The sequence below is a fragment of the Rhipicephalus microplus genome, chromosome 6 (genome assembly GCF_043290135.1).
Source record: "Rhipicephalus microplus isolate Deutch F79 chromosome 6, USDA_Rmic, whole genome shotgun sequence".
Lineage (NCBI taxonomy): Eukaryota > Metazoa > Arthropoda > Arachnida > Ixodida > Ixodidae > Rhipicephalus > Rhipicephalus microplus.
The window spans coordinates 84265217-84286770 of record NC_134705.1 but is presented as its reverse complement, the minus strand read 5'-3'; the positions used below and the strand labels follow the sequence as shown (position 1 = coordinate 84286770).

General features: G+C 62.3%; 2 non-coding genes across 2 annotated transcripts; both read right to left on the bottom strand.

The window, feature by feature from the left end:
* Nucleotides 1–9645: 9645 nt before the first annotated feature.
* On the bottom strand, nucleotides 9646–9836 carry LOC142766427 (U2 spliceosomal RNA). Its single transcript, XR_012884521.1, has one exon. It is a non-coding gene; the product is annotated as a U2 spliceosomal RNA (small nuclear RNA).
* Nucleotides 9837–12165: 2329 nt separating this feature from the next.
* LOC119184442 (U2 spliceosomal RNA) lies at nucleotides 12166–12354 on the bottom strand. The gene has a single exon (XR_005111440.1). It is a non-coding gene; the product is annotated as a U2 spliceosomal RNA (small nuclear RNA).
* Nucleotides 12355–21554: the final 9200 nt, after the last annotated feature.

The window sequence follows — 21554 nt, the reverse complement described above, 5'->3', positions numbered from 1 at the left end:
TCAAGGACAGGCCCAGGGATGCGGCGAGGGTATCGATCCGGTTGATGCGCTGCTGGAGTCGGCGCGGGGTCGAGGCCAGGGGAGTCAGGTCGTCCGCGTAGGCAAGGATCTTGTGGTCGGAACCTTCACCCTGCACTGCGCGGATGACCGGGTCAATCACTAAGTTAAATAAAATTCCACTTAGTGGGCAACCCTGACGCAGCCCTGCCAGGATCGGGATCGGCTCGGTTGTTCCCTCAGCCGCCAGGATGCAGGTGGTGTTGTCCCTGTAAAGGTCGCCGATTACCTCCGTAAACACGGGGCCGGCGCCAGCACCGGTCAGGGCGTCGAGCAAAGCCCGGTGCGGGACGGATCCAAACGCGTTGTTGAAGTCCAAGAGCGCCGCACACAGGTCGGGGCCTCCCGACCGGGCGATGTCGAGCCTGCGTTGTAAGATGTAATTAAGCTCGAACACGCCGTCGTGCGGAAGGAAGCCCTTCTGGCACTTCGACAGCACGGCGTGCTCGATCATCCAGGCCTGGAGCCGGGCTGCAAGGCACTTAGCATAAAGCTTCGCAGCCGTGCAGCCAAGGGCTATGGGCCGCCAGTTGGACGGGACCTGGGGGTCTCCTCTCTTGAAAATGAGGACGGTTCTAGTTGTCCTCCAAGAGTCGGGCGTGCGTCTGTGGTGTAGACAGGCGTTGAAGAGCGCCGCCAGGAACCGTGCCTCCGGATCGACCGTTCGCCAATGGTGGTAGGTAAGACGGTCTGCTCCGGGGGCCGTGCTCTCGGTCTTGCGCAAACGCCCGAACACCTCGTCCGGTGAAAAGTTGGTCGTGTCTACTCCCACCGGGGCCGGTTCTCTTCCCATAAGAAGGGTAGAGTCGGCCTGGCGGGCCGACCACGTGCGTCCCCAATGGTCCTGCAGATCCTGGAGCGGGATGGCGCACGTCTGGGGTTGTCCCTCCAGGATTAGCCGAACCGCGCGTCGACGGTTGCGGCGGTACAGCCGCTGTATGTCGACCGCGTTCGTTGGGTCGGGCTGGTGGCGTTGGCGACCAGGACGCACCGGTGGGAGACGCACCGCCTCGACAGCCAAGGCGACGGCCCGCGTCCATGCTTCCTCGCATTGGGCCCATGACTCGTCGGTGGGCGGGTCCCGCAGCAAGGAGCGGAGCAGGCGTGCCTGGTCCTCGAGGAGGCGCGTGTGGTCCGGTGGCATCCGGAGGGTCGCGGGGTCGGATTCGGGTTGCTCCTGTACGTCGTCGGGATCCGCCACAGCCTCGTCCACGGACGCGGGTGGCGACGGGGAGGAGACCGGAGACACAGGGGGCCCGGGCAGAACGACCGGGGACGACCCGGCATCGAGCGGCGGCGAAGACACCGCGACGTCGTAGGAGATGGTGTCGTCGTCGTCGAGCAGAAACGCGGCGTCGCCAACGGGCGAAGCCGCCGACGAGCCGCGCGGGGCAGGAGACGCGCCATCTGACGACGACGAGGGCCCGAAGTCGTACGGTACCAGGACTTGCCTGGCGGACGACGGAGGTCTTTGTGGCGACGCAGGATCCGGCGACCGTGGTGACCCGAGAACGGGCGAGGCCACGGGAACGCCGGCAGGCGTCGGGACCCCTATCTGCGGCGTAGGTGAAGACGTGCTTCCGGCGTCACGCAAGGGCTGCTCGGAGGGGGCCGGGCTTGCGGCAGGTGATGGTGCCGGCGAACCGGGGACGGAGGCCGAGCCCACGGACGTTGACGAACCGCTGGACGACTGGTACACAAAGGCAGACGGTTCGCCGACCGACGCGGGCGAAGAGGCCCCCGATCTGGCGGCCGGAGAAGACGAGGGCCGCACCGGAGGTGAGGCGTCAGAGGGCGATAGGCCCCTGAGGCGTCGCGAAGCCCGGGGTGCTGCTGGCGGCGATGAGGAACCCGATCCGGACGATGACGTGTCAGATGATGATGAGCTGACGTGGCGCACACGCCGGGCAGGCGCGCGCTCGCGAGCGGCGCCGGACGGCCCAGCCTGGTCGACGTGGCATTGCAGGTGATTGGCCAGGCCGCGCTTGGTAGTAAACGTGGCGTCGCACACGCCACAGCGACGGCGAGGCGTCTCCGACGATGGCACGAGCGTGGCCCTTGCCAGGCAGTGGTGGTACGAGGGCCGGGACGTGAGCGGCGCGCCGCACACCGTGCACACGTAGATTCGTTCGCGCACGCGAATGCCGTGCTCGAACTCTACGTGGCGGCGCACCGACTGCGCGCGAGACGTCCAAGCGGCCCCGCTGTACCTCATACTGCAGTTGTCGACCGGGCACTGCAGCTCCGCCGGGGCCGGGAGATACACCCACAGAACGTCGCCGTCCAGGGTCGGCTGGCGTGGTTGCACCGGGGCAGAAGGGCGTGAGGACGCCGGTGCTTCGGAACCAGCCGGTCCCGACGAGGGCGACGCAGTCGACGCCGGCGATGAAGGGCCCGCCGCGGGAGAACCCGGAGTCCCGCGCCGAGGTCGCTGAGGAGGGGGTGGTGCCGGGGAGCCAGTAGGGGCAGCAGCGTGGCGCCGCCTGGCACGACGGCCCCTCGCGGAACCCCGGCGGGCAGGATCCATGGCGGCGGTCCCGGCAGGCAGCAGGACCGGACGGCAACAGCAAGGCCAGGCAGGACCAGGTGGGCCGGGCGGTGGACGACGACGGCGATGCGGTCACGAGGGTGACCGTGGCCCGATGACGTCGTCAGCAGGCGGTGACGACCGGGCCGGGCATGCAGCAGGCGGCAGGCGAAGAGCCAAGCAAGGAAATGAGCTGTAGACTCTCACCAACCGCCGTCCAGCATCCGGAGGTCGCCAGGGCCAGCCAGGACGTCCAAGGCCTCCAGGGTCAGCAGGTCCGCCACGTCCAAGGTCCGGAAAGGAAACTCAGCCAGTCAGCAGCAGCAGCAGCAGGTGCCCCTCCGCAAGGGCAGGCGCAGCCAGGAACGTCGTCGCCTTCCCGGGGTGGCCGAGTCCCCGGGAGGGGACGCCTCTCGACCTAGGCCAGAGGATCAAAGTGGGTCAGCTTATATTAAGCTGATAAGAACAGAATTTTTTATTATGCTTAGTACACAAACATCATACATGGTTATATAACAGAACAAGAAACGGTAATAAAAGGTGTATATAATAAAATCAGGTAACAAAAAGGCTAAAAAAGAGTTAGTGGTGTTAGTATGAATAAAAGCGTATAACAATAAAAAACGCGGTATCGCTTCTCGAATAAAAAACTATTTACAAAACGCCTATATGGCCACGATAAATGTCCGTAGAGGCAGCGATCGTGTCTGAAACGCAAAGTCTTTTCATGGTGCGCAGGTAGCTCCTGGAGCAGAACCTGCGGCAGACACGATCGTTGGCCGGATCCCACGAGCCGAGGCAGCCTACTACGATGGCATCGACGGAGACGCGCTGGAACCGCTGGAGGAGATGACGCTGTAGAGGGGCGTACTTCTCCTCCTTGACCCTCCGAGCCTCCTGGAACGCCTGCATGCGGTTGTCGAAGGGACAGCAGACGTCCAGGATCAGGGCTTCCTCACCACGGGCCAGGACAAGGTCGGGTCGCAAGCCGGGGACGCCGACCTGCTGGTTCTCCCCGATGACGGTGAACCGCTCCAGGGCCGCCTTCTTGAGGCGCGCAACGATGGCGTTGTGGCGCTCTGTCATGGCCCGGCTCTGCCGCATGCAGTGGCAGAGGACGTGCGGCAGGGTCTCCTCCCCGTACCCGCAGCGTCGGCACCTCTTGTCAGCTGCGGGCACCCACGTTCTTGTGCCGTTCAGGGGGAGGAGATTCAGCCGGGCTCGATGAATGAAGCGCCACTCCTTGAAGCGAGTGTAGCGGCCGGACCTCATGAAGTGGAAACTGGCGGGGTCCGCCGCTACACACGCCATCGCCTTGCCCTGGGACGGCTTCTCCTGGAGAGAACGGTCCCGGTCCTGGTTGAGGATGGCCCGAAGGATCTTGATCAGCTTGTTCCGGTTCCGCGCTGACACCGTGGCCTCTCCGCAGGTGATGCGGGCGCCCTGGTCCAGTAGCTCCCAGGCGACGGACAGGCGACGGGAGGCTTTGCGTGCCTCCGTCCAGACAGACTGCAGCTGGGTCGCAGTCTGCCGGAAGTCGCCCTCCGTTTCGCCTGAGAGGTAGGCCTCGGTGTCGTCCGTGTCCGCCGGTCGCCTCAGCCGCCTCGACACCACCCGGTTGAGCTCCTCCCTCGCTCGCTCCCGGACCTCCAGATCAGTCGACGACAGGAGCTTGAAGGCCCCGTCCACTCGGCAGATGTCGCTGAGCTCCGCCGCAAGAGGGATCCCTGCAGTGCCGGCATGTGCGCTCCCGTACACATACTCGTTTGACGCTCTGGCCGGCACGTACAGGGTCTTCTTGATCAGCGGGCGAAGCTCCTCGTCTAAGCGATGCCACTCTCCTTTGCTGGCAAGGCCCACCCGCATGGCGAAGTTGAGGGCTGGATATAGAAATGTTTTAATAGAATCCAGCCTCTGCCATGGGGTGAGCATGGAGGAGAGCAGCCGTCTGCCGAGATGGATGGCCTCGTCGACCGTTGTCTGGTCCGGTAGCACCCGAAACCCCACAGGACGCCCCAGGAACCGGTGCCCCTCGAAGTCCGCCAGTGCCGGGACCGGGACGCTCCCCACGGTGAAAGTGGTGGGCCGTGTGCCCACCGGGTAGCGCCCGGACAGGTGGAGGGTGCGGCACTTGGCAGGCTTCAGTCGCAGCCCGAGCGGGTCCGAAAGGGCCGTCACCACGTTGAGGCGGCGCTGCAAGGTGGCGGGATCCCCGGCGAGCAGCGTCAGATCATCGGCGTAGGCAAGGATGTTGTGTTGCCTATCGCCTCCCTGCACCGCTCTAATGATGGGGTCCACCACCAGGTTGAACAGCAGGCCGCTCAGGGGACAGCCTTGGCGTAGGCCCGCTCCGATGGCGATTGGCTCCGTGGTGCCGTCAGCTGCCACGACGCAGGTGGTGTTGGCGCGGTAGAGTTCCTCCACGATCTCCGCGAAGGGCTCCCCCGCGCCGGCGCCGCGGACAGCGTCGACGAGGGCCTCATGGGCGACCGAGCCGAAGGCGTTGGCGTAGTCGAGGAACCCCACGCACAGCTCCCCACCTCCCGTCCTGGCGTCGTCCAGGCGTCCCTGCAGCACGAAGTTGTGTTCGAACACCCCATCGTGCGGCAGGAAGCCCTTCTGACACCTGGACAGTACCGCATGGTCGCCCAACCACCGCTGCAGCCGCGTGGTGAGACACCCGGCATACAGTTTGGCGATCGTTCGACCAAGGGCAATGGGTCGCCAGTTTGTGGGGTCCTCGCGGTCGCCCTTCTTGTGAATGAGGATCGTCCTCGTCGACTTCCAGCTCCGGGGTGTGCGGCGATATTTGAGGCAGACGTTGAATACCGCCGCAAGGTACCGCCCTTCAGGGTCCACCTGCCTCCAGTGGTGGTAAGTGAGGCGGTCCTCTCCCGGAGCTGTACTCTCGCACCTTCGGAGCTTGGCTGCGACCTCGTCGTCCAAGAAGGGGCAGAGGTCCAGTTCCTCGTTGTTGGGGGCTCGCGTCCTGAGAATTGTTGTGTCCACTGCTGCCGCAGACCAGAGGCGGGTGTAGTAGCTTTGAAGCGTGCCTGGGTCAATGGGGCAGAGCTGCGAAGGGCCCTCCGCAATCAGCCGGACGGCCCGGCGCCGGTTCCTCCTGTAAAGAGCCTGTATCTGGGAGGGGTTATCGGGATTAATCTCGCGCCGAGGTGGTGTTTGGCGCGAGTCCCGATTGGGCAGCCTCAGGTGGTCAGTAATGGCTGCCTCTGCGCGGTCCAGGATGGTTTCGAACCGCGCCCACTCCTCCTCAGATACGGGCAACCGGCTTAGTGCCCGCAGCTCCGCCGTCATCTCAGCTAGGACCCAGGCACTCTCTGGTCCGGCGGTGTCGGCCATCTCCTCCTGGGTGCCGTATGTGCTGCCGCTGTGTCGGTTGACTCTGCGGGGTGTCATCGCCTCGGGAGAAGGTGGTGGTGGACTCCCGATGGCTCGCCCCGCAGTCTGCTCTGGAAGCTCCCCCTCTGCAGGACTGCAGTACTCGTCCGAGGGGGAACTCGGTCGTGCTGCCTGGTGGTCAGCTGGGCTGCCCGCCGCATCCTCGACGCCGCCCGGCAGGGGGGTAGGCAGGACCTCCTGTGGAGAGGGTCCTGCGGCGGCGCTTTGGGTGGGTGAAGCGGTGGCCCGCTGCTGCTGGTCCGTCTCGCCCGGTGAAGAGCCGGCGCCACTCTGCGAGGGAGAGGGGGCCACCACTGAGGGTGTCCCCGGAGTGGCGGCACGTCCGGGCGAGGCCTGCTGGTGGGGACTGGTGGAACCGGTGGCGCTGGTGGGCGGCTGTCGGGGCGGAGCACCTGCGGCGACGTTTTGCCTGGCCTGCTTCGCCTCCTCCCTCAAGTGCCACTGTTGATGGTTGTGAAGGCCCTTCCTTGCGGGAAAGGACCTTGGGGACTTATCGCATTGGTGCCGGAAACGCGGGGGAGGGGCGGCGGTGGGAACGTTGGCCAGGCATTTGTTGACATGGGCCATTGGTCTTTGGCCCAGGACGTCGCCGCATAACGAGCAGATGTAGGAGGTGCTCGTAATTCTGGCTCCGTGCTCCGCCTCCAGGTGCCGCTCCAGGGACTGCCGCCGAGAGGTCCATGTGGCCGGGTTGTAGGTGGCCCCGCAGCCGAGCTCGCAGCACTCGATGGCAGGAGGCACGGGGAAGTACACTACAAGTGTACTCCCGTCGCGCACTGGCTGGCGCTCCTGCCAAGGGGGGTCGCCGTCATCCTCGCTGGAGTCCAGGGTTGGACCCCCAGAGGCCATGACCCTATTGCCACGCTAGGCGTGAGGGCCAGGGGGCCTCGGCGAGGACAGGGTGGTCGACGGCGACCATGGCGGGGCCAGGGAGGCCCCCGAGTGCGGCTGCGGCAGGACCAGGACGGCAGGCGCAGCACCGGCAAGCAGCAGGCAGGACCAAGCAGCAGGCACGACCAGACGGCAGGGCAGCAGGTCCTGGGGCAGCAGGACCACGGCAGCAAAACCAGGGCAGCAACACCAGGGCAGCAGGCAGGCAGCAGGAGGCGGCCGAATCCGAGTAGCAGCAGTGGACGAGGGGTGGGTGGGAGCGAGGGAGAAAGACTCCGCTGTAACCGGGCGGGTATCCGGTTGCCTCTACGAAGATCAGGGAGTGCAGGGCGGTCAAGCCACCACTACACTTTGATCTTAGCCAAAAGGCCGAGAAGCGATACTACACTTTGATCTTAGCCAAAAGGCCGAGAAGCGATGCAATTCATTAGCACGTAATTAAAATCCATTCTTTCACACCTCGTACTTAGTTCTGGCCAAAAGCCGGGCAAACAGTAGCAAAGCAATTCCGACGTCCACCCATGCACAACCAGCATTGTGCACCGACAGCGGCAGCGCTGGCTTCACGGCATTGCTTTTATCCCCAGTCCGCTTGAAGTTTCTAGTTTCGCTTACAAACATGTTAAAACTGAAACCTTCTTTTTCCCAGAGGTCGAAGCCACGCGTGCTTGCTTGCATGCGTACTCTCTATGCGCCCATGACGTCACACCAAATGCTTGCTGGCGAACATTATCAGGCATGTCGCGAGGGATGCTACAGCATTTGTTTTAAAAACTGATGCATAGTGTACATGTCCAACTCGAGCACCAAAGTCTGGAAGGAAGGAAAAAAAAAAATGACTGTGCAAAATGTGAATACGTCACCCATCCAACATGGCTTCTACGCCGGCTGCCCAAGCAACGCCTCTGCAACGACGCCCACAATCATCGGCAAAAAGGTGGTGCCTTTGGCTGCTTCAGCACGCTCAACATATGCCTTGCAAGTTCCGACGTGGCGGAACACCGCACCGAGGTCGACGAAGGTCCTGCCGTGAAAGGCAGACCCGGGAATGCGTGCGAAACGTCTACCGCGTGGGTTGTGAAGCCGGTGAATGAAGGATCATGTGGCAGAGGGTGACGGAACGTGAGTGTGCGACTTGACGCTGCGATGTCGTTCAAGCGTTCAACGGGCCGGCAGGTTCTGTCTGTCGTGGTCGAAAACGTCCGAGTTTTGCTGATTCCGAGGGGTAGGAGTGCTATGGTGGCGTGTACGAGGCGCTGGTGCGGCGCTCCGTCGATCGTGCCGGACGGACATGAGGCGGCCGAAGGCGGTCGTGAAGTGGTCGCGGAAATCAGTGGAGAAGTACTCGCCGGCGCTTTTCGTCGAAGACGCGCGACAGACGGTCTTCGGGAGACACGGGTGGTTGCACAAATGCGACCGTGCGTCAACGTGCAGCCATATTCGTGGATTATTTCGCCCCATTACGATAGCTTCGTCACTGCGCTCGCTGGTGTTGCTTGTTTTTGTTGACCTTCACTTGTGGCTCACACCCACTGTGGGGGATTGGCTGGTTTGTTGTTCTGCTTCTTTGACTTCTACATACTCGGCTTAGTGAAGCTGTGAGGAGTGACGAGTGGGTACGGAGGCAAAGCGCGCCCGGGGCGTGATCTCACGCGTCCTGGGGTCCACGTCGCTTCAGGTACGTGCGTGGTGCGTCCGAACGTCTAGTGCGCAATTTTCTTGGAACTTCCAGCAACTGGCAATTCCATTGAGGTGAGCGTGCGAGGATGTTCGTTGTAATTAACGAGAGCCAACGGTGGATGAGCTGGTATGAGATGGTGTTCAGAAATGAAGTGTTTGATCAACAAGGCGATGCCCGCCGTGGTGGTCTGATGGCCGTAAGGTACTCGGCTGCTGACCCGCAGGTGGTGGGATCGAATCCCGGCCGCGGCGGCTGCATTTCCCTGTGCTCAGATTAGGGTGCACGTGAAAGAACCCCAGGTGGTCGAAATTTTCCCATAATCATATGGTGGTTTTGGGACGTCAAACCCCAAAGGTCAGTGGACATAGGAAAAGCACATCGGGGCTTTGCCGCTCCACCGTACAGCAGGTGTGTGCGGAGTGGGTCCTGTGGCGTTCTTTGCGATTTTAATTTGTGATGGGGAATAGTGTAGATGCGTAGACGTGGCGAGAGCACGCGTCTTCAGGTTCAGACGCCGCGTGAAGATGTGAAATAAAAATGCCTTCGCTTGCCACTGCAACTGTAAACAGAAACACCAACCAAACCCCATTTTCTAGAGGCTTTTTTTTATTTTTCGTTGCGAAACGGGTGAATTCGAAAAGCGGAAATAGCTTGGCACATACATACACACTTCTACACACATACATACATACACATCGCACATGCATACACATCGTATACACACTTCTAGCTTTCCTCCGAAACAGTAATGATAATTTCCTCAATAGTTTTATTAATATGAGTAGGAACGTTAAAAAAAATAAGAAACTTGAGTATGTACGTGTGAACATAACAAAATAAAAGAGACCCTCCATATATGAAATACACACGGAAACATTTATTTTCCCAGAGCAATCGTAAGTGTAAACACAGCTAGCGCACTCCCTGCACGCGAATACCGCGTCAGCCGGGGCGGCGTGCCGCCACCGTCTCGGACACTCGACGCACCCAAGCCGTTTACCCCGGTATCATGGGTAAATCCGAACACTCCTTCTATCATTGAATTTATTGTCGAACTCACCCCGCAGGGGGTGAGTGGGCCGATCCCGGAGGTAGTGCAATACCGGGCCAACCCGTGGCGGAGGTGAAGCAAGCTTCAAGCACTCCGCCGCATCACAAAAATAAGTTTAATATCTTGGATCCAAATAGGATCCGTATCAGATATTAAGCTGATAAGAACAGAACTACACTTTGATCTTAGCCAAAAGGCCGAGAAGCGATGCAATTCATTAGCACGTAATTAAAATCCATTCTTTCACACCTCGTACTTAGTTCTGGCCAAAAGCCGGGCAAACAGTAGCAAAGCAATTCCGACGTCCACCCATGCACAACCAGCATTGTGCACCGACAGCGGCAGCGCTGGCTTCACGGCATTGCTTTTATCCCCAGTCCGCTTGAAGTTTCTAGTTTCGCTTACAAACATGTTAAAACTGAAACCTTCTTTTTCCCAGAGGTCGAAGCCACGCGTGCTTGCTTGCATGCGTACTCTCTATGCGCCCATGACGTCACACCAAATGCTTGCTGGCGAACATTATCAGGCATGTCGCGAGGGATGCTACAGCATTTGTTTTAAAAACTGATGCATAGTGTACATGTCCAACTCGAGCACCAAAGTCTGGAAGGAAGGAAAAAAAAAATGACTGTGCAAAATGTGAATACGTCACCCATCCAACATGGCTTCTACGCCGGCTGCCCAAGCAACGCCTCTGCAACGACGCCCACAATCATCGGCAAAAAGGTGGTGCCTTTGGCTGCTTCAGCACGCTCAACATATGCCTTGCAAGTTCCGACGTGGCGGAACACCGCACCGAGGTCGACGAAGGTCCTGCCGTGAAAGGCAGACCCGGGAATGCGTGCGAAACGTCTACCGCGTGGGTTGTGAAGCCGGTGAATGAAGGATCATGTGGCAGAGGGTGACGGAACGTGAGTGTGCGACTTGACGCTGCGATGTCGTTCAAGCGTTCAACGGGCCGGCAGGTTCTGTCTGTCGTGGTCGAAAACGTCCGAGTTTTGCTGATTCCGAGGGGTAGGAGTGCTATGGTGGCGTGTACGAGGCACTGGTGCGGCGCTCCGTCGATCGTGCCGGACGGACATGAGGCGGCCGAAGGCGGTCGTGAAGTGGTCGCGGAAATCAGTGGAGAAGTACTCGCCTGCGCTTTTCGTCGAAGACGCGCGACAGACGGTCTTCGGGAGACACGGGTGGTTGCACAAATGCGACCGTGCGTCAACGTGCAGCCATATTCGTGGATTATTTCGCCCCATTACGATAGCTTCGTCACTGCGCTCGCTGGTGTTGCTTGTTTTTGTTGACCTTCACTTGTGGCTCACACCCACTGTGGGGGATTGGCTGGTTTGTTGTTCTGCTTCTTCGACTTCTACATACTCGGCTTAGTGAAGCTGTGAGGAGTGACGAGTGGGTACGGAGGCAAAGCGCGCCCGGGGCGTGATCTCACGCGTCCTGGGGTCCACGTCGCTTCAGGTACGTGCGTGGTGCGTCCGAACGTCTAGTGCGCAATTTTCTTGGAACTTCCAGCAACTGGCAATTCCATTGAGGTGAGCGTGCGAGGATGTTCGTTGTAATTAACGAGAGCCAACGGTGGATGAGCTGGTATGAGATGGTGTTCAGAAATGAAGTGTTTGATCAACAAGGCGATGCCCGCCGTGGTGGTCTGATGGCCGTAAGGTACTCGGCTGCTGACCCGCAGGTGGTGGGATCGAATCCCGGCCGCGGCGGCTGCATTTCCCTGTGCTCAGATTAGGGTGCACGTGAAAGAACCCCAGGTGGTCGAAATTTTCCCATAATCATATGGTGGTTTTGGGACGTCAAACCCCAAAGGTCAGTGGACATAGGAAAAGCACATCGGGGCTTTGCCGCTCCACCGTACAGCAGGTGTGTGCGGAGTGGGTCCTGTGGCGTTCTTTGCGATTTTAATTTGTGATGGGGAATAGTGTAGATGCGTAGACGTGGCGAGAGCACGCGTCTTCAGGTTCAGACGCCGCGTGAAGATGTGAAATAAAAATGCCTTCGCTTGCCACTGCAACTGTAAACAGAAACACCAACCAAACCCCATTTTCTAGAGGCTTTTTTTATTTTTCGTTGCGAAACGGGTGAATTCGAAAAGCGGAAATAGCTTGGCACATACATACACACTTCTACACACATACATACATACACATCGCACATGCATACACATCGTATACACACTTCTAGCTTTCCTCCGAAACAGTAATGATAATTTCCTCAATAGTTTTATTAATATGAGTAGGAACGTTAAAAAAAATAAGAAACTTGAGTATGTACGTGTGAACATAACAAAATAAAAGAGACCCTCCATATATGAAATACACACGGAAACATTTATTTTCCCAGAGCAATCGTAAGTGTAAACACAGCTAGCGCACTCCCTGCACGCGAATACCGCGTCAGCCGGGGCGGCGTGCCGCCACCGTCTCGGACACTCGACGCACCCAAGCCGTTTACCCCGGTATCATGGGTAAATCCGAACACTCCTTCTATCATTGAATTTATTGTCGAACTCACCCCGCAGGGGGTGAGTGGGCCGATCCCGGAGGTAGTGCAATACCGGGCCAACCCGTGGCGGAGGTGAAGCAAGCTTCAAGCACTCCGCCGCATCACAAAAATAAGTTTAATATCTTGGATCCAAATAGGATCCGTATCAGATATTAAGCTGATAAGAACAGATAGCTTTATTAATGTTTCTTGGGGCCGTAAGTGAATGAGTCCGACTATAAGACATGGCTTCTTCACCGCAACATAATTGAAGTTAGCGCAACATCCAAGACAGGAAATGGCGCGTAACAATCAACGCTTTCAGGACACTTAAAAGGACACACTTGGGGAGTTCGCACATGGTCGGGAACGAGTTCTTGCATATCATGCAATGATAATGCATTTGTATCATCCTAGGGACGCGCACGCAGAGTTTAATTCGACTGCCTTAAGTGTTCGTGATAAATGCCTCGTGATGCGGCAATCACTTCACTCACGCATAGTTTTTTAAATAGGCGCAAGTAGGGACGCGAACATATGCGTCGAAGCACACGGTCGTTCCTAGAGTCCCAAGCGCCGAGGGCTCCCACGATGACGGCGTCCATGGTGACCCGCTGGTACCGGCGACGGAGAAACGCCACTACCGGCTCGTAATGAGCCAGCTTGGCGTTACGGGCGTTCTCGAATGCATCCGGCGTATTCTCGAACGGGCACGTGACGTCGATGACAATAGCCTCTTCGCCACGCACCAGGACGAGATCCGGACGCAGGCCCGTGTCTCCGACGGCCTGGTTGTCGAAGGCCACCGTGAACTCACGGGAGGCGGCGGTCCGGACACGGTTGACGATGGCGTCGTGGCGGGCCCGGTAGAGCGCACTGCGGGGCATGCAGTGGCACACCACATGCGGCAGCGTCTCCCTCACGTACCCGCAGACGCGGCACCGCTGGTCCCTGTCCGGTGCGCCCCACATGCGAGCGCCGTTGAGTGGGAGCAGGTTCAGGCGGGCCCTGTGCACGAACCGCCAGTCCGCGAAGGTGGTGAAGGCGCCCGTCCGCATGAAATGGGAACTGGCGCGATCAGCCGCCACGCAGGCCAGCACCTTCCCCTGGTTGGGGAGGTCGTGCAGGGCGCGGTCCCGTTCTCTGGCCAGGATCTCACGCAGCGTTCGCATGACGCGACACCGGTGCTGCGGAGTTATCGTCGCGTCACCGCAGGTGAGCCGAACGCCGCCAGGATCCAGGGTCCAGGCGACGTTGTAGTGGCGGGACGCCTTGCGGGCATTCGTCCACACGGACCGCAACTGGTTGGCCGGGACCCGGAACCCGTCCTCAAGCGATCCCCCGAGGTAGGCCTCCAGCTCGAAGCGGGTAACCTCCCAACCGAGGCGGGCAGTGGCGGTTGCGTAGGCGTCATCCAAGGCCATCTGCCGCAACTCGGTGTCGGGGGACGTCAGGAGCTTGTAGGCCGAGTCGATGCGGCAGAGTTGGCTGAGCTCCGCCGCGACCGGGATCCCAACGGCACCACCAGGGGCGGAACCGTAGATATAGTTGGTGGCCGCGTTGGTGGGTAGGTAGAGCGTGCGCTTTACCAGCGGCCGGATGGCGTCGTCCAGTCGGCGCCAGTCCGTCGTCGAAAGTACCCCGCACCTCATCGGAAAGTTGAGCGCCGGGTAGACAAAGGTCCGGAGGGCGTCCAGACGCTGCCACGGCGCCAACATCGACGACATGATCGCCCGGGCCTGGGCGATGGCGGACTCGACGGCGGAACTGGAGCCGGAGGGGATCCGGAAGCCGATGGGTCGTCCGAGGTATCGCTGCGGCTCGAAGTCGCGCAGCACCGAAATGGTAACGCCCGAGACTCTAAACTCCGTCGGGCGCATCCCCACAGGTGTCGATCCGACCATGTGGAAAGACGCGCACTTCGACGGGTTTAAGGACAGGCCCAGGGACGCGGCGAGGGTCTCGATCCTGTCGATCCGCTGTTGTAACCTGCGCGGAGTCGAAGCCAGGGGAGTCAGGTCGTCCGCGTAGGCGAGGATCTTGTGGTCAGAGCCACCACCCTGCACTGCGCGGACGACCGGGTCAATCACCAAGTTGAATAAGATTCCACTTAGCGGGCAACCCTGACGCAGCCCTGCCAGGATCGGGATCGGTTCTGTAGCTCCCTCGGCCGCCAGGATGCAGGTGCTGTTATCTCTGTAGAGGTCGCCTATCACCTCCGTAAACACGGGGCCGGCGCCAGCACCGGTCAGGGCGTCGAGCAAGGCCTGGTGCGGGACGGAGCCGAACGCGTTGTTAAAGTCCAACAGCGCCGCACACAGGTCGGGGCCTCCCGACCGGGCGATGTCGAGCCTGCGTTGTAAGATATAGTTAAGCTCGAACACGCCGTCGTGCGGAAGGAAACCCTTCTGGCACTTCGAAAGCACGGCGTGTTCGATCATCCAGGCCTGTAGCCGGGCTGCAAGGCACTTGGCATAAAGCTTTGCTGCCGTGCAGCCAAGGGCTATGGGCCGCCAGTTGGACGGGACCTGGGGGTCTCCTCTCTTGAAAATGAGGACTGTTCGTGTCGTCCTCCAAGAGTCGGGCGTGCGTCTGTGGTGTAGACAGGCGTTGAAAAGCGCTGTCAGGAACCGTGCCTCCGGATCGACCGTTCGCCAGTGGTGGTAGGTAAGACGGTCTGCTCCGGGGGCCGTGTTCTCGGACTTGCGCAGACGCCCGAACACCTCGTCCGGTGAAAAGTTGCTCGTGTCTACTCCCGCCGGGGCCGGTTCTCTTCCCAGCAGAAGGGTCGAATCGGCCTGGCGGGCCGACCACGTGCGTCCCCAATGGTCTTGCAGATCCTGGAGCGGGATGGCGCACGTCTGGGGTGGTCCCTCCAGGATCAGCCGAATCGCGCGTCGACGGTTGCGGCGGTACAGCCGCTGTATGTCGACGGCGTTGGATGGGTCGGGCTGGCGGCGTTGACGACCAGGACGCACCGGTGGTAGACGCACCGCCTCGACAGCCAAGGCGACGGCCCGCGTCCATGCTTCCTCGCATTGGGCCCATGAGTCGTCGGAGGGCGGGTCCCGCAGCAAGGAGCGGAGCAGGCGTGCCTGGTCCTCGAGGAGGCGCGTGTGGTCCGGTGGCATCCGGAGGGTCGCGGAGTCGGACTCGGGTTGCTCCTGTACTTCGTCCGGCTCGTCTAGAACCGCCGCTGCCTCGTCCACGGACGCGGGTGGCGACGGGGAGGAGGCTGGAGATACCGGGGGCCCGGGCAGAACAACCGGGGACGACCCGGCATCGAGCGGCGGCGAAGACACCGCGACGTTGTAGGAGATGGTGTCGTCGTCGTCGTGTAGAAACGCGGCGTCGCCAACGGGCGAAGCCGCCGACGAGCCGCGCGGGGCAGGAGACGCGCCATTGGACGACGACGAGGGCCCGAAGTCGTACGGTACCAGGACTTGCCTGGCGGACGACGAGGGTCCTGGCGACGCAGGATCCGGCGACCGTGTTGACCCAGGGACGGGCGAGGCCACGGGAACGCCGGCAGGCGTCGGGACCCCTATCTGCGGCGTAGGTGAAGACGTGCCTCCGGCGTCACGCAAGGGCTGCTCGGAGGAGGCCGGGCTTGCGGCAGGTGATGGTGCCGGCGAACCGGGGACGGAGGCCGAGCCCACGGACGTCGACGAACCGCTGGACGACTGGTACACGAAGGCAGACGGTTCGCCGACCGACGCGGGCGAAGAGGCCCCCGATCTGGCGGCCGGAGAAGACGAGGGCCGCACCGGAGGTGAGGCGTCAGAGGGCGATAGGCCCCTGAGGCGTCGCGAAGCCCGGGGTGCTGCTGGCGGCGACGAGGAACCCGATCCGTACGATGACGTGTCAGACGATGATGAGCTGACGTGGCGCACACGCCGGGCAGGCGCGCGCTCGCGAGCGGCGCCGGACGGCCCAGCCTGGTCGACGTGGCATCGCAGGTGATTGGCCAGGCCGCGCTTGGTAGTAAACGTGGCGTCGCACACGCCACAGCGACGGCGAGGCGTCTCCGACGATGGCACGAGCGTGGCCCTTGCCAGGCAGTGGTGGTACGAGGGCCGGGACGTGAGCGGCGCGTCGCACACCGTGCACACGTAGATTCGTTCCCTCACACGAACACCGTGCTCGAACTCTACGTGGCGGCGCACCGACTGCGCGCGAGACGTCCAAGCGGCCCCGCTGTACCTCATACTGCAGTTGTCGACCGGGCACTGCAGCTCCGCCGGGGCCGGGAGATACACCCACAGAACGTCGCCGTCCAGGGCCGGCTGGCGTGGTTGCACCGGGGCAGAAGGGCGTGAGGACGCCGGTGCTTCGGAACCAGCCGGTCCCGACGAGGGCGACGCAGTCGACGCCGGCGATGAAGGGCCCGCCGCGGGAGAACCCGGAGTCCCGCGCCGAGGTCGCTGAGGAGGGGGTGGTGCCGGGGAGCCAGTAGGGGCAGCAGCGTGGCGCCGCCTGGCACGACGGCCCCTCGCGGAACCCGGGCGGGCAGGATCCATGGCGGCGGTCCCGGCAGGCAGCAGGACCGGACGGCAACAGCAGGGCCAGGCAGGACCAGGTGGGCCGGGCGGTGGGCGACGACGGCGGTGCGGTCACAAGGGTGACCGTGGCCCGATGACGTCGTCAGCAGGCGGTGACGACCGGGCCGGGCATGCAGCAGGCGGCAGGCGAAGAGCCAAGCAAGGAAATGAGCAGTAGACTCTCACCAACCGCCGTCCAGCATCCGGGGGTCGCCAGGGCCAGCCAGGACGTCCAAGGCCTCCGGGGTCAGCAGGTCCGCCACGTCGAAGGTCCGAGAAGGGGAAGCTCAGCCGGTCAGCAGCAGCAGCAGCAGGTGCCCCTCCGTAAGGGCAGGCGCAGCCAGGAACGTCGTCGCCTTCCCGGGGTGGCCGAGTCCCCGGGAGGGGACGCCTCTCGACCTAGGCCAGAGGATCAAAGTGGGTCAGCTTATATTAAGCTGATAAGAACAGATACATTTTTATTGATGTTTCATGGGGCCGTAGGTGATTGAGTCCAACTATTAGACATAGCTTTTTCCCGCGACATGATTGACGTTAGTGCGACAGCCAAAACAAGAAATGGCACGTTACAATCGACACTTTCAGGGCACTTGCAAAGACGCACTTTGGGGGGTTTTGCACATGGTCGGAAATGAGTTCTACCATACAATGCTAATGCATTTGCATTTTCCTAGGGACGCGCACGCACATAGTTTAGTTTGACTGCCGTAAGTGTTCGTGATATATGCCTCGTGATGCGGCAATCACTTCACTAATGCAGAGTTTCTTAAATAGGCGCAGATAGGGACGCGAACATATGCGCCGAAGCACACGATCGTTCCTTGAGTCCCACGCGCCGAGGGCTCCCACGATGACGGCGTCCATGGTGACCCGCTGGTACCGGCGACGGAGAAACGCCACCACCGGCTCGTAATGAGCCAGCTTGGCGTTGCGGGCGTTCTCGAATGCATCCGGCGTATTCTCGAACGGGCACGTGACGTCGATGACAATTGCCTCTTCGCCACGCACCAGGACGAGATCCGGACGCAGGCCCGTGTCTCCGACGGCCTGGTTTTCGAAGGCCACCGTGAACTCGCGGGAGGCGGCGGTCCGGACACGGTTGACGATGGCGTCGTGGCGGGCCCGGTAGAGTGCACTGCGAGGCATGCAGTGGCACACCACATGCGGCAGCGTCTCCCTCAGGTATCCGCAGACGCGGCACCGCTGGTCCCTGTCCGGCGCGCCCCACATGCGAGCGCCGTTGAGTGGGAGCAGGTTCAGTCGGGCCCTGTGTACGAACCGCCAGTCCGCGAAGGTGGTGAAGGCGCCCGTCCGCATGAAGTGGGAACTGGCGCGATCAGCCGCCACGCAGGCCAGCACCTTCCCTTGGTTGGGGAGGTCGTGCAGGGCGCGGTCCCGTTGTCTGGCCAGTATCTCACGCAGCGTCCGCATGACGCGGCATCGGTGCTGCGGAGTTATCGTCGCGTCGCCACAGGTGAGCCGAACGCCGCCAGGATCCAGGGTCCAGGCGACGTTGTACTGGCGGGACGCCTTACGGGCATTCGTCCACACGGACCGCAACTGGTTGGCCGGGACCCGGAACCCGTCCTCAAGCGATCCGCCGAGGTACGACTCCAACTCGAAGCGGGTGACCTCCCAACCGAGGCGGGCAGTGGCGGTTGCATAGGCGTCTTCCAAGGCCATCTGCCGCAGCTCGGTGTCGGGGGATGTCAGGAGCTTGTAGGCCGAGTCAATGCGGCAGAGTTGGCTAAGCTCCGCCGCGACCGGGATCCCGACGGCACCACCAGGGGCGGAACCGTAGATATAATTGGTGGCCGCGTTGGTCGGGAGGTAAAACGTGCGCTTTACCAGCGGCCGAATGGCATCGTCCAGTCGGCGCCAGTCCGTCGTCGAAAGGACCCCGCACCTCATCGGGAAGTTGAGCGCCGGGTAGACGAAGGTCCGGAGGGCGTCCAGACGCTGCCACGGCGCCAACATCGATGACATGATCGCCCGGGCTTGGGCGATGGCGGACTCGACGGCGGAACCGGAGCCGGAGGGGATCCGGAAGCCGATGGGTCGTCCCAAGTACCGCTGCGGCTCGAAGTCGCGCAGTACCGAGATGGGAACGCCCGAGACTGTGAACTCCGTCGGGCGCATCCCCACAGGTGTCGATCCGACCATGTGGAAAGACGCGCACTTCGACGGGTTCAAGGACAGGCCCAGGGATGCGGCGAGGGTCTCGATCCGGTTGATGCGCTGCTGGAGTCGGCGCGGGGTCGAGGCCAGGGGAGTCAGGTCGTCCGCGTAGGCAAGGATCTTGTGGTCGGAACCTTCACCCTGCACTGCGCGGATGACCGGGTCAATCACTAAGTTAAATAAAATTCCACTTAGTGGGCAACCCTGACGCAGCCCTGCCAGGATCGGGATCGGCTCGGTTGTTCCCTCGGCCGCCAGGATGCAGGTGGTGTTGTCCCTGTAAAGGTCGCCGATTACCTCCGTAAACACGGGGCCGGCGCCAGCACCAGTCAGGGCGTCGAGCAAAGCCCGGTGCGGGACGGATCCAAACGCGTTGTTGAAGTCCAACAGCGCCGCACACAGGTCGGGGCCTCCCGACCGGGCGATGTCGAGCCTGCGTTGTAAGATGTAGTTAAGCTCGAACACGCCGTCGTGCGGAAGGAAGCCCTTCTGGCACTTCGACAGCACGGCGTGCTCGATCATCCAGGCCTGGAGCCGGGCTGCAAGGCACTTAGCATAAAGCTTCGCAGCCGTGCAGCCAAGGGCTATGGGCCGCCAGTTGGACGGGACCTGGGGGTCTCCTCTCTTGAAAATGAGGACGGTTCTAGTTGTCCTCCAAGAGTCGGGCGTGCGTCTGTGGTGTAGACAGGCGTTGAAGAGCGCCGCCAGGAACCGTGCCTCCGGATCGACCGTTCGCCAATGGTGGTAGGTAAGACGGTCTGCTCCGGGGGCCGTGCTCTCGGACTTGCGCAAACGCCCGAACACCTCGTCCGGTGAGAAGTTGGTCGTATCTACTCCCGCCGGGGCCGGTTCTCTTCCCAGAAGAAGGGTAGAGTCGGCCTGGCGGGCCGACCACGTGCGTCCCCAATGGTCCTGCAGATCCTGAAGCGGGATGGCGCACGTCTGGGGTTGTCCCTCCAGGATCAATCGAACCGCGCGTCGACGGTTGCGGCGGTACAGCCGCTGTATGTCGAGCGCGTTCGTTGGGTCGGGCTGGCGGCGTTGGCGACCAGGACGCACCGGTGGGAGACGCACCGCCTCGACAGCCAAGGCGACGGCCCGCGTCCATGCTTCCTCGCATTGGGCCCATGACTCGTCGGTGGGCGGGTCCCGCAGCAAGGAGCGGAGCAGGCGTGCCTGGTCCTCGAGGAGGCGCGTGTGGTCCGGTGGCATCCGGAGGGTCGCGGGGTCGGACTCGGGTTGCTCCTGTACGTCGTCGGGATCCGCCGCGGCCTCGTCCACGGACGCGGGTGGCGACGGGGAGGAGGCCGGAGACACCGGGGACCCGGGCAGAACGACCGGGGACGACCCGGCATCGAGCGGCGGCGAAGACACCGCGACGTCGTAGGAGATGGTGTCGTCGTCGTCGAGCAGAAACGCGGCGTCGCCAACGGGCGAAGCCGCCGACGAGCCGCGCGGGGCAGGAGACGCGCCATCTGACGACGACGAGGGCCCGAAGTCGTATGGTACCAGGACTTGCCTGGCGGACGACGGAGGTCTTTGTGGCGACGCAGGATCCGGCGACCGTGGTGACCCGAGAACGGGCGAGGCCACGGGAACGCCGGCAGGCGTCGGGACCCCTATCTGCGGCGTAGGTGAAGACGTGCCTCCGGCGTCACGCAAGGGCTGCTCGGAGGGGGCCGGGCTTGCGGCAGGTGATGGTGCCGGCGAACCGGGGACAGAGGCCGAGCCCACGGACGTCGACGAACCGCTGGACGACAGGTACTCAAAGGCAGACGGTTCGCCGATCGACGCGGGCGAAGAGGCCCCCGACCTGGCGGCCGGAGACGACGGGGGCCGCACCGGAGATGCGGCGTCAGAGGGCGATAGGCCCCTGAGGCGTCGCGAAGCCCGGGGTGCTGCTGGCGGCGACGAGGAACCCGATCCGGACGATGACGTGTCAGACGATGATGAGCTGACGTGGCGCACACGCCGGGCAGGCGCGCGCTCACGAGCGGCGCCGGACGGCCCAGCCTGGTCGACGTGGCACCGCAGGTGATTGGCCAGGCCGCGCTTGGTAGTAAACGTGGCGTCGCACACGCCACAGCGACGGCGAGGCGTCTCCGTCGATGGCACGAGCGTGGCCCTTGCCAGGCAGTGGTGGTACGAGGGCCTGGACGTCAGCGGCGCGCCGCACACCGTGCACACGTAGATTCGTTCCCTCACACGAACGCCGTGCTCGAACTCTACGTGGCGGCGCACCGACTGCGCGCGAGACGTCCAAGCGGCCCCGTTGTACCTCATACTGCAGTTGTCGACCGGGCACTGCAGCTCCGCCGGGGCCGGGAGATACACCCACAGAACGTCGCCGTTCAGGGCCGGCTGGCGTGGTTGCACCGGGGCAGAAGGGCGTGAGGACGCCGGTGCTTCGGAACCAGCCGGTCCCGACGAGGGCGACGCAGTCGACGCCGGCGATGAAGGGCCCGCCGCGGGAGAACCAGGAGTCCCGCGCCGAGGTCGCCGTGGAGGGGGTGGTGCCGGGGAGCTAGTAGGGGCAGCAGCGTGGCGCCGCCTACCACGACGGCCCCTCGCGGAACTCGGGCGGGCAGGATCCATGGCGGCGGTCCCGGCAGGCAGCAGGACCGGACGGCAACAGCAGGGCCAGGCAGGACCAGGCGGGCCGGGCGGTGGGCGACGACGGCGATGCGGTCACAAGGGTGACCGTGACCC